Here is a 19,218-nt window from a genome sequence, read left to right on the forward strand (position 1 = left end):
TTTTTTTAAATATGTTTAAAAATGTTTTACATAATTTATTGCAGTTTGTACATTGGGTGGGTAATATTTAAATCAAATATATTCAACTTGATCATAATTGGTTCATGTATTATTTAGGATAATATTTTATTATCTATATTTCATTATTTTTAAATACAAATATTTTGTTTAGATATTTTTTAATTATTATATTACGTACTTTTATAGGCATTGAGTGAGTATTGTTATTTTTAAAGTGTATATTAACTACTTATTTAATATTTTGCACTTTTAGTGTTTCATTGTTTTTACATGTTTTACTATTTTAACAGTTGTTTTTTGGTATGTTGGGTATATTGTGGAAAATACTGGATAGGGTTTTTATGTTATGTTATGTAATAAGATGTATAGAGCCCGTAGCTGCCCCAGTAATGGGCATCCCAGTGCTAGTCCTAAAAGAGAAAACTGCAATAAGCGACCTATCGCAAAATGTTTCGGGCTAAAAAAGAGAACAACCAGGTCTTCAGGATTTCCCTTAAACACCAGTGATTCTGGACACTCAGAAGGAGCAATTTATTCTAACACTTGGAACAGAAGCCAAATCATGATTGTCTCAATGCAGAACACTAGATTGGACAGGATGCGAGCACCCTGGGAAATAAAGATCTTATGGATGGTGCACAAGTTCTTAACATGCACACACTTCTCAACAGGGAGCCAATGCAATTTTTCGAATAAGGCAAGAGACAGGACAACACTTTGGAAGTGAGAACAGCAGCCTGGACAACTGCGTTTTGAGCCCAGCTAGAGTCTGCGAGTCACAGCTTTGTTGGTTTCCAGGTAGAGGATTTTACAGTAGTCGAGCTGGGAAAGGATATTTGTCTGAAAAATTACTTGTCGGATGGGAGGGTAAAAAATCTGAGAATGGGGTTCAGCCCGTGAATAAGCACGTGCCTACCACTGATTTCACCTGTGTTTCTAAAGTTAATGCATCCAGACACGTCGGTTTGTGACCACAAACTTAGGACGAGGAGGGAGACAGAGTGGGGATGGCCACCAATGGTCGCCCCAATAGTGGGGGTCTTTCCCTAGAAGGAGAATCTCAGTTTTACTTGAATTGAATAGCAAACAATTAGCCTCCATCCACTCTGCAACAGCTAACCATACCCCTTTGGAAATTAGCCATATCTGACATGGTGTTGCTAGAAATGGAGAGCACAAGCTGGGTGTCGTCTTCATAGCAGTGTGAGCCCCAGGGATTTCACAACCTAAGGCAAAGGTTGAATGTATATATTAAAGAAAGTATATTTATATAAAAGATAGTTAAACAATAAATAAATAAAAAGTAAATATTTGTATCATAACAGTTTCCATTTCTTTCTTTTCTTTAGTGTATTATGTTGGGGAAGTAGGATTACTGTTTTATTCAATTATTATTTATTCAGTATAAAAAAAGTAATTTGTATATTCTGATATATTTGCTAATTTTAAGAATTATTTAATGTTTTTAAATTATTTAATATTTTTAGGATGCATACATACTGTATTTACATTTATTATGTTACATGTATGTTTGAATATATACATTGTCACCAGTATGTGTTAGACTGGCATTAGAATGGTAGATCTGCCTCCTACCCCTCCTCAGTGTGTTCACTTTCCCCAGCATTTGCTATACTGGAGTTAGATTAATAAATCTTACCCTCCCACTGTATGCACTTTCTCACATGTTTGTGAATAGTAAATTTCGTCTTATCCCAAAGAACTCAGGGCATATTTATGAATGTTGTGGTGCAGGGTAGTGCAGCATGTCCTCTTACCCTGCGTCTCATGTTAAGGGCAGGAATGCACCATATTTATTCAATTTCTGTGAAACTTTCTTTTTCTTATCTGTTTTCTTTCTCTTCACTGGACACTATTTTCTTGACTCCTGTGAGTGGGCAACCAATGATGATAAAACGTGGGCTTACTGGAGAGAACCGGCTGGTAGCCTCCCTGGTGTTGCGTACGTGAGGTGCCTTCTCACTTTCACATTTATTTTGCCGAGTTTTCTTTCCTCACCTACTGTGGGGGAGTTACCGGCAGATAGCGGAGGGCTGTTTTGCAGGTTTTTTTCTGTATTCTAAGAGGTCTAGGACTACATCACATTGGGCGTGATGCCAGAGATTGGGGGGAGATAGGTATTCCCATTAGAAGTGTAGGCCCTAAGTAAAAGTGTGAATCCTCTCTGTGCCAAGCCTTTATTGGTTTTGATGAATGTTGAGAGGAGGGCGGCTTGGCACTTACCCTCTATAGCTGCATGTTGTGAAGAGCATTCCCAGGTTTACCTGCTCTAGTAAATCTGGGAATGCATTAAAATCCATGGACGCTGCATGGGTATACCCATGCAACACCCATGGAAATGCCTCACTGGCACAGAGTAATGCAACATAGTGATTCGTGCTGCGTTACATTATTCGAGATTCATGAAGCCACATATGGCCATGCAAGGTGACTTTGCTTGGCTTCATAAATCTCATTTTACATTTGCATTGCTCTTGCACCACGTTGTTTGGCGCAAGAATAATGCAAAGGAGCTCATAAATATCCCCCTCCATTTCCCCAATGTTTATTAGACTAGAGTTAGACTAGAGTCGGAATACTAAACTTGAATCCCCAATGAATGCACTTTTCTCCATATTTCTTAGACTCGAGTCACAATAGAAAATCTGACCCTCCTAATTTAAAAATGTTGCCCAACATCTGTCAGATTGGAATTAGAATAGTAAAATTGCCCCAAAATGCAAACACTTTCCTCAGTGTTTGTTACTTTGTAGTTAATATAGCAAATATTCCCCCGTCCACACATACGCTTTTCCAAAATGTTTGCTTGACTGGAGTTACCACAGTAAATTGACATAAATGTCACCCTGCCCATTTTATGCATGTGCTCTAATGCTTAGAGCTAAAATTATGAATTGGCTCACATATTATTTGCACTTTCTTCAGTGTTTGTTAGAATGGAGTTACATGAGTAAATTCGACTCCCCCACACAATGTATCCCTTTTTCCCCATGTAGGTAGGATTGTAGTTAGAATAGGGTTTTTTCATATTTTTTTTTCATTGTTTATTTTTTTGTTTAAATAAATTTGAATTGTAGGCAGGTTACCACATAATATTTTATCCCGAATTTTGTAAACTATTTTCAAAAAAATTAAAATGATATATTTTAAGTATTTGAAATACATTAGTTTGTGCTTTTTAAATTATTTATTTTATATTAATGTATATATTATTATATATTTTTATCAAATACAAATATTATTTTACATCTATTTTTAAATACATATATAATGGTTTAATACACTTAAAATATGCATAAAATTGTATAAAAATAAAGAATAAGTATATGTTTGTGTGGGGTTTTATTCTTTAATATTTATTACTAATTTGATATGAAATGGACATAAAGGGGAGGGGGCACTCAGCACCCTTCCTGCGCATCCTTGAGGCTTCAGGGACCCCATCCCCCAAGGGCTTATATACAATTATATAATTTAATATATTGTAATATTATTATATAATAATTATGTCATATAATAATATTGTCATTATATATAATTAAAGGGCAGGAGGCACGTGGCCCCCCTCCCCGAGCGTACCTGTGGCCCAGGTGGGGAACCACACTGAAAAAATAAATAAAGATATCAGTCCCAAACAAAAATAATGGTGTGGGGTGCCCTGGGTGGGCTCCCCAGTTTATTTAATAAAAATTCATCTTTTAAAAACATGTTGCCAGCGGCTGTGTGGTCCATGTGGCCACTTGCATGGAGCCGGTGGGACCATGGGGGACATAGGGCTCCCCTCGCAGCCTACAACAAGAAAAAAAGATATGGGTGTCCTGGTTGGACACCCAAAAAGTAAATAAAATATACATACAAACAAATATTAGTTGGATGACAGGAGCCGCTCATTTTACATTCACTACTTATGAATGGAGTGCCCCATAACATGCGGTGAGAGCTTCCTATTTGCATTTTTGAGAATCTGGTGATGCCACTAGAAGAGGCATGGCACCACCGAGTATTTGTTTTAATGATGTGGAGTACTAAAGGGAGTACAGCGCCTGAACTGTGCACATAGCAGAGTCATGGCAAATACCGTACCTACCACTGGCCAAGAAGGGTTGTCACTGCTTTTAAATCACCTACACCAGATCTTCCCGTGGCTTTATGGCCATACAGCTAACAGGGGAGCCAACTGACAAAATTAGGAAGGGAGACTATTAATGCCTTAGGCAAAGGGCTCATTCAGAGAGTATAAAGATGACACGACTTCGCAGGGAGTCACAATCTTTTAACTGAAGTGTTTTGCCAAAGCAGTCGAATGTAACATGTTTGCATGGGGCTCCAGCCCATACAAATGGGCACCCTGGTACCAAAAATATTCTTATACATCCAAATATAAAGCACGAAAAACTATGTGCAGTGAAACAACAGGTCCAAACACTTACACAAAGCATGTGTTTATGCAATTGTAGCTTTAAATGAAATACTGAAATAGGGCCATAAAGTCTTTAAATGGAAACATTTTGAATTTCTAGAGTTTTTCCTCAAGAACTGGTGGCTTATTACCTCTTTTGGGAATAAGCAATTATTTTTAATCACTCCAAATTCATTTAGTTAGTGATGGCAAATGTGGAAATGAATTCCCATGTACTCCTGCAATTAATATGGATAAATAGAGTGGCTAGCTTACATTCCATATATACTAACAATAGGATTCTCCATTTGAGGCTGACTATTTTTAGATGTTTCTGTAACATTCAAAAGATCAAATTAGCATTTCAGTACTTTTTGAAACATTACATCTTTTCAACTGACGACAAAATAGGGAACATCAATGTGGGTGATTAAGTTTTGATACCGAATACATTATAAAACTATGCTTCTCCAATGTAAAATGCTGATGACCCATTGCTAGAAATATGGCTGTCATGAATTGTTTATATTATGAGCATTAGATTTCAAGCATGTGTCTGGAAACTCTAGCACCAGCCTGCATCCAGCCAAATTTAGAGGAATTTTATTCATGCCCATTAGGGAAGATTCAGCATTGTTATTACAAGATATATTTCATTTTAACTTGCAGTTTTAGGAGCAGAATCGCAGTAATAATTTTTTAAGACCTAAAATCTAATAAAGCATTGCCTGTCAATGAGTTAAAAAAGAAAAGAAGCTGAAGAGCACAGTCCCATATTGTATGTGGGGTAACATGAAACTAGTTTGCCACTTTAAATATGAGCCTGTAGTATTATGCTTACAATCTGGGAATTACAAGAAAAACTATACTTTTTCAAGAACTTTAAATAGCTGGGTTTTTTTCCTGTTGAATAATAATTTCTTTTTGGTTTCATAAATTAGCTCTGTGATATATTACCAAATCGTGATACATTTTTTACACATTTCTGATATCCGCATTCCCAATGCCCACAATACAACTAACATATAATGATGTTACTTTGTACAAAGACACCAAATACATTCCTAACCAGAATGGAATGAATTAGAATAAATTTAAATCCTAAAAAATGGATTGTCCAGTTAAAAATATTGCAGCTGAGTATCTGAATATTAACTGTTCCTTTGGTAAACCATGCAATGCATTTTGAACAATTTACAGTGGAAGATTACCAGCTGAAATATGGCATACAAAAAGATTCCTAAAATGCATTTAAATAAAAGAGGTATTTAAATGAACATTCAATTTCCAGACACTGCCTAACTCCCATTTTGGCGTGAAGAAGTATAACAGAACTTGATTATGAAGAAAGGGTTACAGATATTTGTCTTCTTCTATCTACTTTACTCCATGGATAAGGTTTCACACACAGTTACACATTTAAAAAAATTGTCCTCCTCTCTCTGTGTCATTACATATGATAAACCATTAGATATGCACATATTTATTTATATTTAAAATTTACCTCGAAAATGTTTAGGGCTACATAAACATAAGTTATGCTATTTTTGTCAGCTGATTTTTGTCAAAGTTTTCAAATTCACTTCCATGTCAGATGTCTTCTCACTGCTAGAGAGACAACCCACGCAACATACTGCAGCGTTCTCCCCAGCCTGGGTACTCGTCAATGACTACACCACACACAGAGCTTAGTATAACATGTGTTTATTTGTCTGCATGTAACCGTGAACTCCACATTCTAAAACTGCATTTACTTCGCTGCGCTTTAATGCTTACATCTAAGTTCTACAGAGTCCATCAGGAGCCAGAAGGGTTCTGTCATTGCTAGCTCACATGACATTTCATCTCCCCTTCTGTTAAATTAAAAAAGTGCAATTGTTTTACAAATATATACACAATCATACTCTTCAATATGTCTTTGTGGCACTTTGATCACACGTCCCGACTGTGTCTTCATGAACTGGGGACAGGCAGTAGAATTGTCCATGATTTGTGTTGGCGATGTAGGAACAACAGCATTCAGGGGTTTTCACTTGCCATTTCAGACCCAGTCTCTACATTGACAGCAGTACCTAATGAGGGATGAGCCGCATGTCAGAAATGCGAGAAATCTCATGTAATGGACTTCTGAGGATGTTGGGCAGTCACCATGCGCTCTTTTCTGGTCACAACATGAAAGGGCTCAGCATTAAAAAGAGTATCAGATTTTCTTTTCCTTGCCTGATGGACAAGCACTGTATCTCCTCCAGTGAAAGTAATGTCTTTTGGACGTTGGCGCTTGTCTGCATAGGCCTTCGTTTTCTTTTTACAAACCAAAGGCTTTTACACTTATTTCTTTCTCAGTACTTGATCTTCTTGTGGTCCTTTGAGGTAACTTGGTTGTCATGGCTCTCCTGAACTTCAAGTTTGTCGGACTTAAACATGTGGTCAAGTGAGGGGTAGGAAGGTAAGCTAGAAGAGTAGAATTCTAGACCTTTTTAAGGTTGAGCCTTTCCAATACAGCACACTGAATAACTTTCCTAAGAGTACTCATGAAATGTTTGACAAGGCCTTTGGTCTGTTGCCAACGAGATGTGCTCTTCCGATGCTTCACATTAGGATAACTGAGAAAGTCTCTGAATTATTGACTGTTGAAAGATGGGCTGATGTCAGATTTTAAGACTGCAGGAAGACTCCATTTCACGAAGATACCGTCTAATCTCTCAATGACTCTTTCTTTGTGATAGATGAGAGATCTTCTATCAATGGAAAACAGGAGTATTCATCAACAATAAGCATCAGGTGATGTCCATTGTCAGGAGGACTGGAGAAGTCAACAGCAATTCTTTCCCATACATGCTTTGGCAACCTAGATATTCTTAAGGTGTGTTGAGTGGTTTTTGATGAAAGGCAGTTGCATAAATGACAGACATTCAATTCTCTTTCAACTCTTTCATCGAGATGAGGAAACCAGACACTTTTGTGGCGATTCCACGGTGTCCTTCATGTGCCACTTCAATTATCTGTTTCTATTGACTCTATGGAATAACAATTCTCGAACTCCTCAAGATAATGCCTTCCTGAGTTTGACATTTTTAAACTTCTGGTACTCATTGTCAATGGTAAGAGGTCGAGTATGCTGGTTCCAAGACTGATGCATAGTGATGTCCTTTGGTTTTGACATGTAACTATCTTGACTCGACTGGACTGTTTCCATGAGCAACAGGGTCAAGACTGATTCGCATATGTTTGCATTGTTCAGCAATCCATCCATCAATTGTTTCTGTTGCTTTTGTCACCCTAAGTGCGAAAAGTATGCCCAGACATGGGTCCTGTACTCACTGCGCCACTGGATTCAAGCTAGCCTGGCTGATGAGGGGTGATGCACCAAAACTGGTCCCAGGATACTCGTTTCCTGTCCAAGGAGGACCTGGCTTGATAGTTCAGGCTGGACTGTTACCATGAGGAACAGGGTCAAGACTGATTTGTATATGGATGGGTCCAAACTGGGGTGGCATGGTGAGCAAAAGAATGATTGAATAAACGCAGATTCTTGTGAATGGGGGTGAATGTTTGCATTGTTCAGCATCGGTCCATCAATTGTTCCTTATGCTACTATCTTGACTTGTCGCAGTGACAATTTGGTCCAGTGAAATGGCAGTTGGTGTGCTTGATTTTACAATTAAATCTGTGTAGGCTTCAGCCGTCTTGGAAGGGGTACCATGGCACTGTAGAAGCACTCATGAGAAGTAGTCAGCAGGGTTTTGGTCTTTCCCTGGACAGTGAATGACTGCATAGTTGTATTCTTGCAATCGCAGACACCAACGTTCAATGCAAGCAGACATTGTTACCTTTGGTTTGCCAAAGATGGTCAACGATTCTTGATGATGTGTCAAAAGCGTGAGAGGTTTTCTATATAAGAATTCATGGAAATGTTCACAAGCCTACACCACTGCTAAACTTTCTTTCCCATGTTGTGAATAAGCACGATCATTTTCAGAAAAGCTTTTGCTTGCATATGCCACAATATGTCTTCAAGCATGTGGGGGTCCGCTGTGCTGTGCAAGGACTGGTCCGAACCCGACAGCGTCAACAACAACCTCTGTATGGAGCTTTGGATCAAAGTATGCCATTTCAATAGCATTCCCAAATGGCTTGTTGATTTTCTTGAAGCTTTTCTCACATTAATATGACCAATGAAATGAAACATTCTTTTTCATCAAGTCTCCTATTTTTCTGAACCTGTTTTTGTTGGATATAGAATTCTGGGCACTTTACCACTGCTGATCAATGCTAAAGTGCATGTGCTCTCTGTATAAATTGTGATATTATTGGTTATCCATGATTGGCACATTTGATTCACTGGTAAGCCCCTAGTAAAGTGCACGGTGTGTGCCAGGGCCTGTAAATCAAATGCTACAGGTGGGCTTGCAGCACTGGCTGTGCCACCCAAATGAATAGCCCTGTAAACGTGTCTCAGACCTACCACTGTAGTGTCTGCATGTGCAATTGTAAACTACCATGTTGACCTGGCAAGTGCACCCACTTGCCAGGCCCTAACCCTCCCTTCCCTTACATGTAAGGCACCCCTAAGGTGGGCCACAGTACCCCCATGGGCAGGGTGCAGTGTATGTGAAAGGTATGACATGTACTGGTGTGTGTGACATGTCCTGATAGTGACATACTTCCCATTTCGTTGTTCACTATTGAAAGACCCTTTGTCCCATAGGCTAACATGGGAGTTGCTTTGTAACATCTTACAAGTGTGGTAAATATTTCTCCTTTACCGGGACTGAATTTGATACAGGAACATAATAAAATAGCTCAGTAAAATGAGAGGCAGAATCCGTGGTATTAGAGGTTCGGAATGGGCTTTATTCCATTAATTCGATTATAATCGGTTGCCCCAATGTTCCGTCACCACGAAGGTTCAGGAAGTGAAGCACCCACATTATTGACATGAAATGGCTTTTATAATACATACATTACAATGAAACGAATACAGTAGGCGTAACAATTGATAAGGAAAATGACCAGTTGTCTACGTAACCGAAAATGGGTGTAATAAGGAGCAAAAAGGAACATAATTGGTTATGATGTCATGTATAGGTGGATCTATAAGATAATACTTTGGCATAGATGCGCGCGCAGCAGCATGACGTGTGATTAACGTGTAACTAGGGGGCGAAGGGGACTTGACATTTAGCTTTACATGTGGAGACGAAAAGTCTGGGGTTATGTCAACCTAATCCCAAATCATATCTAACATCCTATGTTTAAAGAACTATGTTATCCACAAAGGAAGGACTCTCGGACAGAAACTATTCTATACTGACTGTGTGTGCGTGTACAAGCGTCTAAGTGTCTACACTAAATGCGAGGGCAGGAATCTTCCATAGTAACAGGGCTATGCAACTACTAGGCAGGAATGCATCGGCTGAGGGGGAAGCAGATAATTCGAAGGTGAAATACAGTTCTTGGCAGAGAATAGGCTGATGTCAGGCTTCGTGAGCCGCGCAGAGAATGAGACAAAGTTCATGGTCACGGATGCAGGCTCAGACTGGAGCTTTCAGTGGCAGAAGGCAAGAAAGAGTTTTGATGACAGAATCGGGCCTACTTGTCTGGACTGTAAAATGGCATAAGTGAACCATATAAAGCCGGTGGCCTTTTGTACTTAGGAATGGAATATCCGGCCTATTCATGGCGGATCTGACAGAGGACATGTTGACTGTGGACGCACATGTATTTGCGTCTTCATAACTGGAACTGGAGGGAACATACATGTACTTGTGACATGCACATAGAACCGTTGGGGTCCAAGATAGGGGACATAACTGACCAGAAAAATCCATATTTCCACATTCCCTCCTTGTCCCCTACTTGCCCGTCAAGAGATATCAATCTTCATTAATCCATTGATCTGTTCATATAACATCATTTGTTCTTCTTTCTTCTTCCGGAATCTTGAATGAAATCTTGGTGGTGGAATACACGATGTGGCACACAGACCACAAATCGCTGGTCCACATTGTAGACATAGACAGCAACTGAATAGTATGAGAAGGCCAATACCTAGGAAGGATAGAACTCTCCATCCCCAGGCTGATATCACACTCCAAAACCAACTGGACCAAGTCCAAGTGCCTGGATTCTGGTGTATCTGGCTTACAATCTTGTGAAGGCGAGTTATAGCTTTATATACAGATGGCGAATTTTCTGGTATGAATACGCAGCAGCTTGATCCGATGACCCTACAAGCTCCGCCTCTATCAGCCAGGATGACGTCAAGGACAAGACGATTTTGAAGCACAACAATCCGCATAGCAGACTGCTCTTCTGTTAAATTGCCTAAGGCGGAAGTAGTTTCATTCACTACTGCTTCAAGGGTTCTAGTTAATCTACGTATCAGCTTACTATTAGTAACAGTACCTATATAGGGAAAGATGCCTTTATTGAAATCTACATACTTGTCCCATGCCGTCTCAGTATAATCGACAATTGGGAGATCTCTCCGCTCTCTATTGTGTACTAAATGAATATTTCTATAATAATCAGGAGGAGCTAGGAAAACAGGTGGCAAAAGGAATGCAATGTAGCAGGTACCATCCCAATCTAGAGGTAGACGCATATATGCAGTCTGACCACATATAAAGTAGGAGTGGCGATAAGCTCTAAATGAAGATTTGCCTTGATCACTGAATTCTACTGTAGTAGTGCATTTACTATGGCCCATATGTATGGAACCAACCTTTCTTACGCACAATTCACCTTTTGCTGGGAATACTGACATGGTGGGTAAGACTAGTTCAACTTCGGATACGACATTTAGAATCATGAGATTAGGTGTAAAATTACCTAATCCATATACTTCATTTTCTAGATCAGTTCCTGTTCCTTTGGGGCGACCCTCCTTGTCAGGGTAGCAGACCTTGAGTAAAACTAGGTTTAGGTTTCCCCATACCCACTGATCCTGGTAAACTGCTGTGTCTGAATCTATGGAATTGATTAAACTAAACCATGCTCCACAGGAGCCATTACGTGTAAATGGATGTGGAAAGAAAGGCAAGACTCCCTTATAATTCTGATAGGGAGGGAGTCGGCCACACACCCAACAATTAGTTGCATTACTAGTCTGATGGGAATGGTGTAACATACTAATGAAAGTGTTATTGCGCAGCGCAAGTCTATAGGATAATTCATGCGGGGGTAAGTCACTAAAAGAATGTTCTGCAATAACATTGTGGACATTTCTGGCAATAGGGTAATAGATGTGCAACAACATACTGGTAATAATTATTAAAAGACTTAAGGAAAACAAAATTAATAATGTCCCTATACAATGGCTACGCAGTGATTTACAATATGCCTGTCGTTTCATCATTTTTCGCGACTGTTCATGATTCAGGTCTAGAGGATACATGTCAGAGACAGATTCAACCGCTTCACCTAGGAGAGGACTTAAACAATCAAACCGTCTGACGTCCTCGGCCTCAACTTAACTTTGTAAAGTTCGCTTTCAGTTTTTTCCACCAAAGGAAGTTTTGAATCAGTCTGTGAAGGAGTGCAGGGCACAATGTCTATATCCGAGCATTGTCCATGAAATCTTTTGATATGGCTTGAATGAATCCAACCCTTGCGGCCCTCGATCTTCACGGCTGTTCTTGTGGTCAGCAGAACCAACTTGGGTGTCTTCCACCTGGGCTCCAGCTGAGTCTTTCGGTCGAAATTTTTCACAAACACAAAATCCCCCGGAACTATGTCATGGGGTTTCACCTCAGTGTTGTCGGGAAATGCTGCAGCAACCTGTGAACGACAAGATTGTAGTGCAGACATCAAGGAAGCCAAGTAATCTGTCAGCATATTACAGTCAACATCAGTTATTTTGCGTGGTACAGGCGTCCCCCACATATTTGGTGGTCTACCGAAGATCACCTCATACGGGGATAGCCCTGTTCTAGAGTGTGCTACCATTCTCATGTAAAAAAGTGCAACTGGTAATGCTACTATCCAGTCGACACCTTTTTCTCGGCATATTTTGGACAATCTGATTTTCAGAATCTGGTTATGTCTTTCTACGAGACCTGCTGCCTCGGGGTGTCGGACACAGTGGAATTTCCACTGATATCCCAGCAGAAGTGAAACATGTTTCATTAATTCGGATGAGAACGGCTGGCCGTTATCTGAGTAGACAACACGTGGTAAACCGTAGCGTGGGAAGAATTCTCGAACTAACTGTTTGGCAGTAGTCGGGGCAGTGTAATCTGAAACCGGGTATGCCTCCGTCCAACGGGACAGAGCGCAGACAACTACGAGAACATATTTGAATCCTCGACATCGTTCCATCTGGATATAATCCATCTGGAGGACTTCAAAAGGGTGATCAGGAGGATGAAATCCACCCTGTTCTACGGGAACGCTTTTTCCTGGGTTGAACTGGCAACAGATCATACAGGTACGGACTTTTTGTTTGGCTGCAGCTCGTAAATGTTTATTGAACCAAATGTGTTGAATGCTGTCTAGCATAGCTTTTTCTCCTAGATGGGCTGGGCTATGGATAGTGTTAATAATGACTTGGACCATTGAATCAGGAAGGAACCATACAGACTTTTCTTTCATCATCCATCCTTGGTCCGTTTGGATCCCTCCTAATTCAGTCCATTTCTCTATTTCGTCTGGTGTGGCATGTGTCTGTATGTCAATTACGTCAAGAGTAGGATCTTTAACTGTCATACAATGTGTCGGCATCAGGACTATTGTCTTTGTCATGTCGGATGTTTGGGTTTGAGCAGTCTGTTTAGCTGTTCTGTCGGCTAGATCATTGCCTTGAGAAATGATATCAGTAATTTTCGTATGAGCTTTACATTTCATAATAGATATCGCAGTAGGTAGATGTATTGCATCTAATAAGGCATGAATGAGGGGTCCGTGCTGAATGTGGGCACCATGGGAAGTTAAATAACCTCTCTCTCGCCACAGCACGCCGAAGTCATGTACGACTCCGAATGCATAACGTGAATCAGTGTATATGTTGACTTTCTTACTTGTGGCTTGAATACAGGCTTGTGTCAGAGCAATGAGCTCTGCGGCTTGAGCTGACAAAGTATTTACACGATTAGTTTCAATGACTTCAGTATCTGTTGTGACTGCATAAGCAGCCACCAACTCTCCTGTACTTGTCCTCATACATGAACCATCTACATACAATGTCAGGTCTGGATCTGACAATGGAACATCTGTCAAGTCTTGTCTAGGTTTCGTCGTTATAGTAATAACTTCAATACAGTCATGGGCTAGTGGGTCTGTTCCGGTTACTGGCAAAAGTGTGGCAGGATTCAATGTGTTACAACGTCTGATTTCTATGTGTGGCTGAAACAATGTAAGCTCGTACCCTGTAAGTCGCGCTATAGTCAAGTGTTGTGTTTGCGTTCTATTCACAAGGACTTCTACTGTGTGTGGTACTTGAACTGTCAATGGATGTCCTAACACTATGGCATCACTTTGTCTGATTGCTAAAGCTGTCGCTGCTACTGATTTTAGGCATGCAGGCAAAGCCTGAGCTACGGGATCTAATGTACTAGAAAAATAAGCACATGGTTTGTGTGCTCCTGCTTGTTCCTGTGTGAGTACTGACAAAGCAGTACCTCCGCGTTCTGTAACAAAAAGTGTAAACTGTTTTCTGTAACATGGTGTTGCTAAAACGGGTGCTTGACATAAAGTTTTCTTTAGGCTTTCAAAAGCTTGTGTATGTTCCTAGGTCCAAGGGAGAACAGTCGATGTGGCTGCCTCCTGTGTTGTCAACTGAATGAGTGGTTTTGCTAGGAATGCATATTGCGGAATCCACTGTCTACAGTATGAAGTGAGGCCTATGAAAGCCCGCACCTCCTTTTGTGTCTTGGGTATTGGCATGTTAGCTATTAACTGAATGCGGTCTGGTGTAAGCTGCCTTCCCTCCTTGGACAGCGAGTGTCCAAGATAAACAACTCGCTGGACACAGAATTGCAGCTTAGAAGGGGACACCTTGTGCCCTTTTTCGGCTAGAAATTGTAAAACTGTCAGTGATGCTTTTTCACATTCAGGTTCGCTTCGGGCGGTGATCAGCAGATCATCGACGTATTGAAGCAGAGCAGTGTTAACTGGCATGTGGATACTGTCAAGTTCTCGTTTCAGTGCTTGGCTATAGATGCTGGGGCTTTCTGTAAATCCTTGAGGTGCGCGTGAGAATTTAAAGCTACGTCCATTTAAACTAAATCCGAATAAATATTGGCTTTCCGGATCTATTGGGACGCTGAAAAAGGCATTCTTGAGATCGATTACAGTAAAGAATGTTGCTTCGGAATCAATAGCTGTCAGTAATGACGAGATATCTGGAACCACAGGAAATTGTGGCACAATGCATTTGTTTAATTCACGCAGATCAATAACCAATCGATATACTGGCGGGGCCTTCGGATCTGTTCGTTTAAGAATCGGAATTATTGGTGAATTACATATATTGGAGTCGGTCTCTACAACCACTCCTTGGGTAATGAGTTCGTCAATGATTTGCAGTAAAGCCATTACAGCATCTGGGGGTAACTTGTATTGTCGCATTCGTGGTAGCACCACTCCTGCCTTTAATGTGACTCGATATGGTGTAATATTCATGCGTCCAACATCAGTAGGGCCTTGTGCCCATAGATGTGGGGGTAAAGTCTGTAATCGGGGATCCATGTCTCTAGACACATAATGACCTTTAAAATCACGTAAAAACAATCTTACTCCTTCCGGAGAACAACATATTATGGCTCCTAGAGCTTTTAACGTTTTTATTCCTAACAGATTTTCTGGACATGATTTAGTAAGCAACAAATCTGTAGTTCGAGTCAAAGGTCCTATCGTAAGTGGCAGAGGTTGTGACACTTCATTAACAATAGGCTTTCCTGAAAAACCCAGGGAAATATTCTGTGAGCCTGAGAGGGGTGCCCCTGGAACTTCACTACGTTTTATAGTTGTTCGACTTGCCCCTGTATCGAGTAAAAATTTTCTGTCTCGGCCTAATAATTCACTATGTACATAAGGTCCTTCTTGATCTACAGGGATCTCGATAAGGGGTAAGTCAATTTCCCTCTCTAGGCTTGTTCATGCGTAACGCTGGTACTCAGGATATTCATACTGTGCGGTCTGATACATTTGTCGTGTTGTTGTCTGCGTGGCAGTAACAGGCAACGGTGGTGCAGCTGGCACAAACTGTATTGGCTGTTGTGCGGCTGGCATGGCCTGGGCATGCTGCAAAGCTCCTTGTTCATTTTGATCTTGTCTGAGTGGCCGTGATCTTTCTTGTGTTTTACCTATGGCGATATTATGTTTTAAAACTGGGCAATCGTGTACGTAATGACCTGGCTTTTTACAGTAATTGCATGTCCCTTTTACGGGTCCTGCTGAATCGGAATGTGTCATACCCTTCTTATGCTCTTCAGCTGGAACTGTCTGAGAAACTAGCATTTTCATTTTCGTGTCTTTCATGCGTCTGTGTTCATGTTCTTGTTCCTCTCTAATTCTATTGTGATGGTATTGTAACATTTGTAACATTTGTGATGGAGTGTTACCTTGCCAGGTACTCTCGAACTTTAATACTCTATTCTTTACTGGGGGTAGGGCATTTTCTACTAATTTTGTTACAAACAGATGTGGGTATGATTCGCTACTTGCTTTTATGCCACTATTTATACCAAAACATTTTTCAAATCGGGCATAGTAATCACTAGTGTCCTCATCTTGCTTCTGTTTACAGGCTGAAATTGTACCCCAGTCTTCCTTTTTCGTAGTTAATAAACGCGGCAATACTTGTACTAGTAATCCTGGTAATGCCTTAGTTCTGTCCCCCAGCCCTGCTCCTGCAGTTCGGGCCCTTTCTTCTGCTTCTAATACTGACCATTCTATCTTTTGGTCTCCTACCTCCCACTCTTTTTCCTTAAGTTTCTCATAAATGCCAGCAGGCATCAATACCTTTAATATTGTCATAATGTCGGGGTAGGTATACTCTCCCATGAGTAACATGTCTTTAATTTCTCGGTGAAAACCCGCTGGGTCTTTGTCATGACTGGGTACCACTTTCTTCATTTGTAACAATTCTATTTTTGATATGGGCGTATATACAAATACGCGTCTAAACTGATTGTCCTCGCCCTTTATTGGGTGCACTTCTCGTAAAGGATTCTGTCTATCTATGTGATACGTAGTTCTTTCCTTGACGTGCAATGGAACATGTTCTGAACATTCAAAAAGAATATATTGCTTTCTTGATTCTAGAATTTCTTTAATTAATTTAGTATCTGGACCTCTCCATCTATTCGCGAGTAATTCAGTCAATATATCGGGTAAGGGACCAGGATCCGAATGCTGACTTCGATATAGTATAATGAGTTGTTGAATCATATAAATCCCAGCTAACCTCTGTTCATCAGGGGTAAGATTCAAAAATGTGCGTGCTACTGTATCATCACTATATTTTCCGGGACTGTCCACCCAATGGACAGCTGCCCTGGCTAAATCTTGCTCATCCATAGAATCGAGGAAATGATAACCCGTACGTTCTCGGAGTAACATGTCAGCTGTTTGGAACGAATGCTCGTTAGACCTGATATGGACTATGGGTGTTGGGAAACCCCTGTTATTGTCTGGACATATCGGGCGTGTTGGGTCAATAAGACGTCTCGTATTATTACAAGATCTTCTTTTACCTACATAGGCTATAGTTTCTGACTGTCCTGTGGGCGGTTCTGACCCTTCTTCCTCGCTTTGTTCAAACTCGTCTACCTCTAATCTCTCTTCGTGTAGGCGTTCTATTTCTTTACGGATCTTTCGGCACATGGCTATTATACAATTTTGTTTATCATGTCTCCCTTCTGAAATATTCTGGCTCCATCTTGTAAGAATTTTCATTGCTTCCGGGTCTACCCCCGGTCGATCTTCATTTCTGATGACACAGTTTATGAGGAAACGTAACAGTTCCCCCTGTATCTCTACCTTCTGGTATTCCATAGCTCTGTTAATACATCCTGGATCTCGCCCTGTGTGGACAAAATGGTATATATTATCTAGATGCGCAGTCATTCCTGGTAACTTCCCTAAATACACTGCGGCTCGTCTGAGACGTAATGATGCTAGGGTCATTTCGTCCTCTTTTCCAGGCACAGGGTCATATCTACAATCTATAAGAAGTTCCTTAAGCGCACGGGCACTAAGGAGTTTGGGTGTACGTGAATGTCCTGACTCTTGAAATGTAAGTTTATTTATTCTGGGTGGCGTAGAAAAAATATTGGTAGCACCTCCCGTAGCCCCATCTGGGGTGTCGGGTGTGAAAGGATTCGTTGAACGTGATACAGCAACTATAGGCGTGGACACAGCTATAGGAGCAGCTGTGGGAACAGATGTAGAAACAGATGTGCTTGCCAGAACCTGTGACTGTAGAGATACGGATGCCGGATCTTGGCGTTGAACCTCCCTGACAGGCGGTCTATGTGGGGCGGAATTAGCATACTCAGGAGCTGCGTCATCTAAATATGAGGAAAGAAAAACATCTTCTGCGGTTCTAGGATGCCCCTTAGGATGTACCTTTATTGGAAATAATGGGGGTGGCAAGTCTTTCAGTATTTCTGGGGTAGCTTTAGGTAATCCTTCTGCCAGAAGGGGATACATACCATTCATAAGGGCATTTCTTTGTCTGTCTACTTGTTCTGATTTCACTCGGATACCTTCCTCAATTAATAGATTTTCTTGAACTTTATTGGAATTCTCTTTACTCTTCTCTTCCTGTCTACGTGCTTTTTCTGTTCGTCTATGCGATTCCTTACGCCATAATTCAATGGCATCTTTCTGTGACTGTCTGACTTTCCTTTTCCATAACTCTTCTTCTACTTTCATGATGCACTCTGCATCCCAGGTTCCCGCTGTGGGCCACCTCTGACTTTCTGGTAATCCCTTGGTGTAGTCTACCCATAAATCAAAAAATAATATAGCGTCTAAGCCATGTTTATGATACATGAAGTGCCCTGGAGTGTCCCTAGGAGGAATAGGAACGGCTTCTTCGAGAACCCCTTTTCTAGTAGTGATCTGTCTTAATTTCGAAAAGAGCGGCATATTGAGAACTGACCTTATACTTGATTTTGACCAACTGACCTGATACTTGATTTTGAACAGACTTAATACAATAACCACGATAATGAACAGTCATTCATACCACAATATACAGAACGTATTTAAACATATTAAACATTAAACATTAAACCTTTAACTGAAACAACAATGATGATCGTCTGCATAACTAATCACCAAGCTTAATTCTTGACAATAACTAGACACTTCGGAATACTTGATATACTGCTAAACAGTACAGATACACTGCTAAAACAGTGCAGACCGGATTTGTGTACCCAAACCCGTCTTGACCGGCACAACCTATGTGCACGTCAGAAATGCCTCCCCGGCAATGGTACTCACCGGGTAGCTTCGGAAACGGAAGGCCTCAGTAACTTGAACTTGACTCGGACTGGACTCGACTCGACTCGACCCGTCGGACACTGGACTTGACTTCGGACTGGTGGGTCTCTGTATACCTCGGATCTTGCTCTCTCAGCTAGGCTCTGGTCGGGATACTTCGCACTTCTCACCGCCTCGTCTGGGTGTTGATCGCAGTCTCAGTCGCCCCCGCTTGACCGGAGGGAACTACAGGAAATCCTGCTGGTACGCGTTGTTGTCCGTCCAGCTGTGGCAGGAGACCGGGCCTGCAACTCACCGCCGGCGCGTGAGATGAGAAAGTG

The 19,218-nt window shown here is 40.9% G+C and overlaps 1 protein-coding gene across 3 annotated transcripts in view; it reads right to left on the minus strand.

The window, feature by feature from the left end:
• TENM1 (teneurin transmembrane protein 1) overlaps positions 1-19,218 on the minus strand; it is a 1,737,496-nt gene that overhangs the window by 1,640,196 nt on the left and 78,082 nt on the right. The gene's annotated exons all lie outside the window — the stretch shown is intronic.

Source organism: Triturus cristatus, chromosome 5_2 (assembly GCF_964204655.1).
Source record: "Triturus cristatus chromosome 5_2, aTriCri1.1, whole genome shotgun sequence".
In the NCBI taxonomy this organism is placed as follows: Eukaryota; Metazoa; Chordata; class Amphibia; order Caudata; family Salamandridae; genus Triturus; species Triturus cristatus.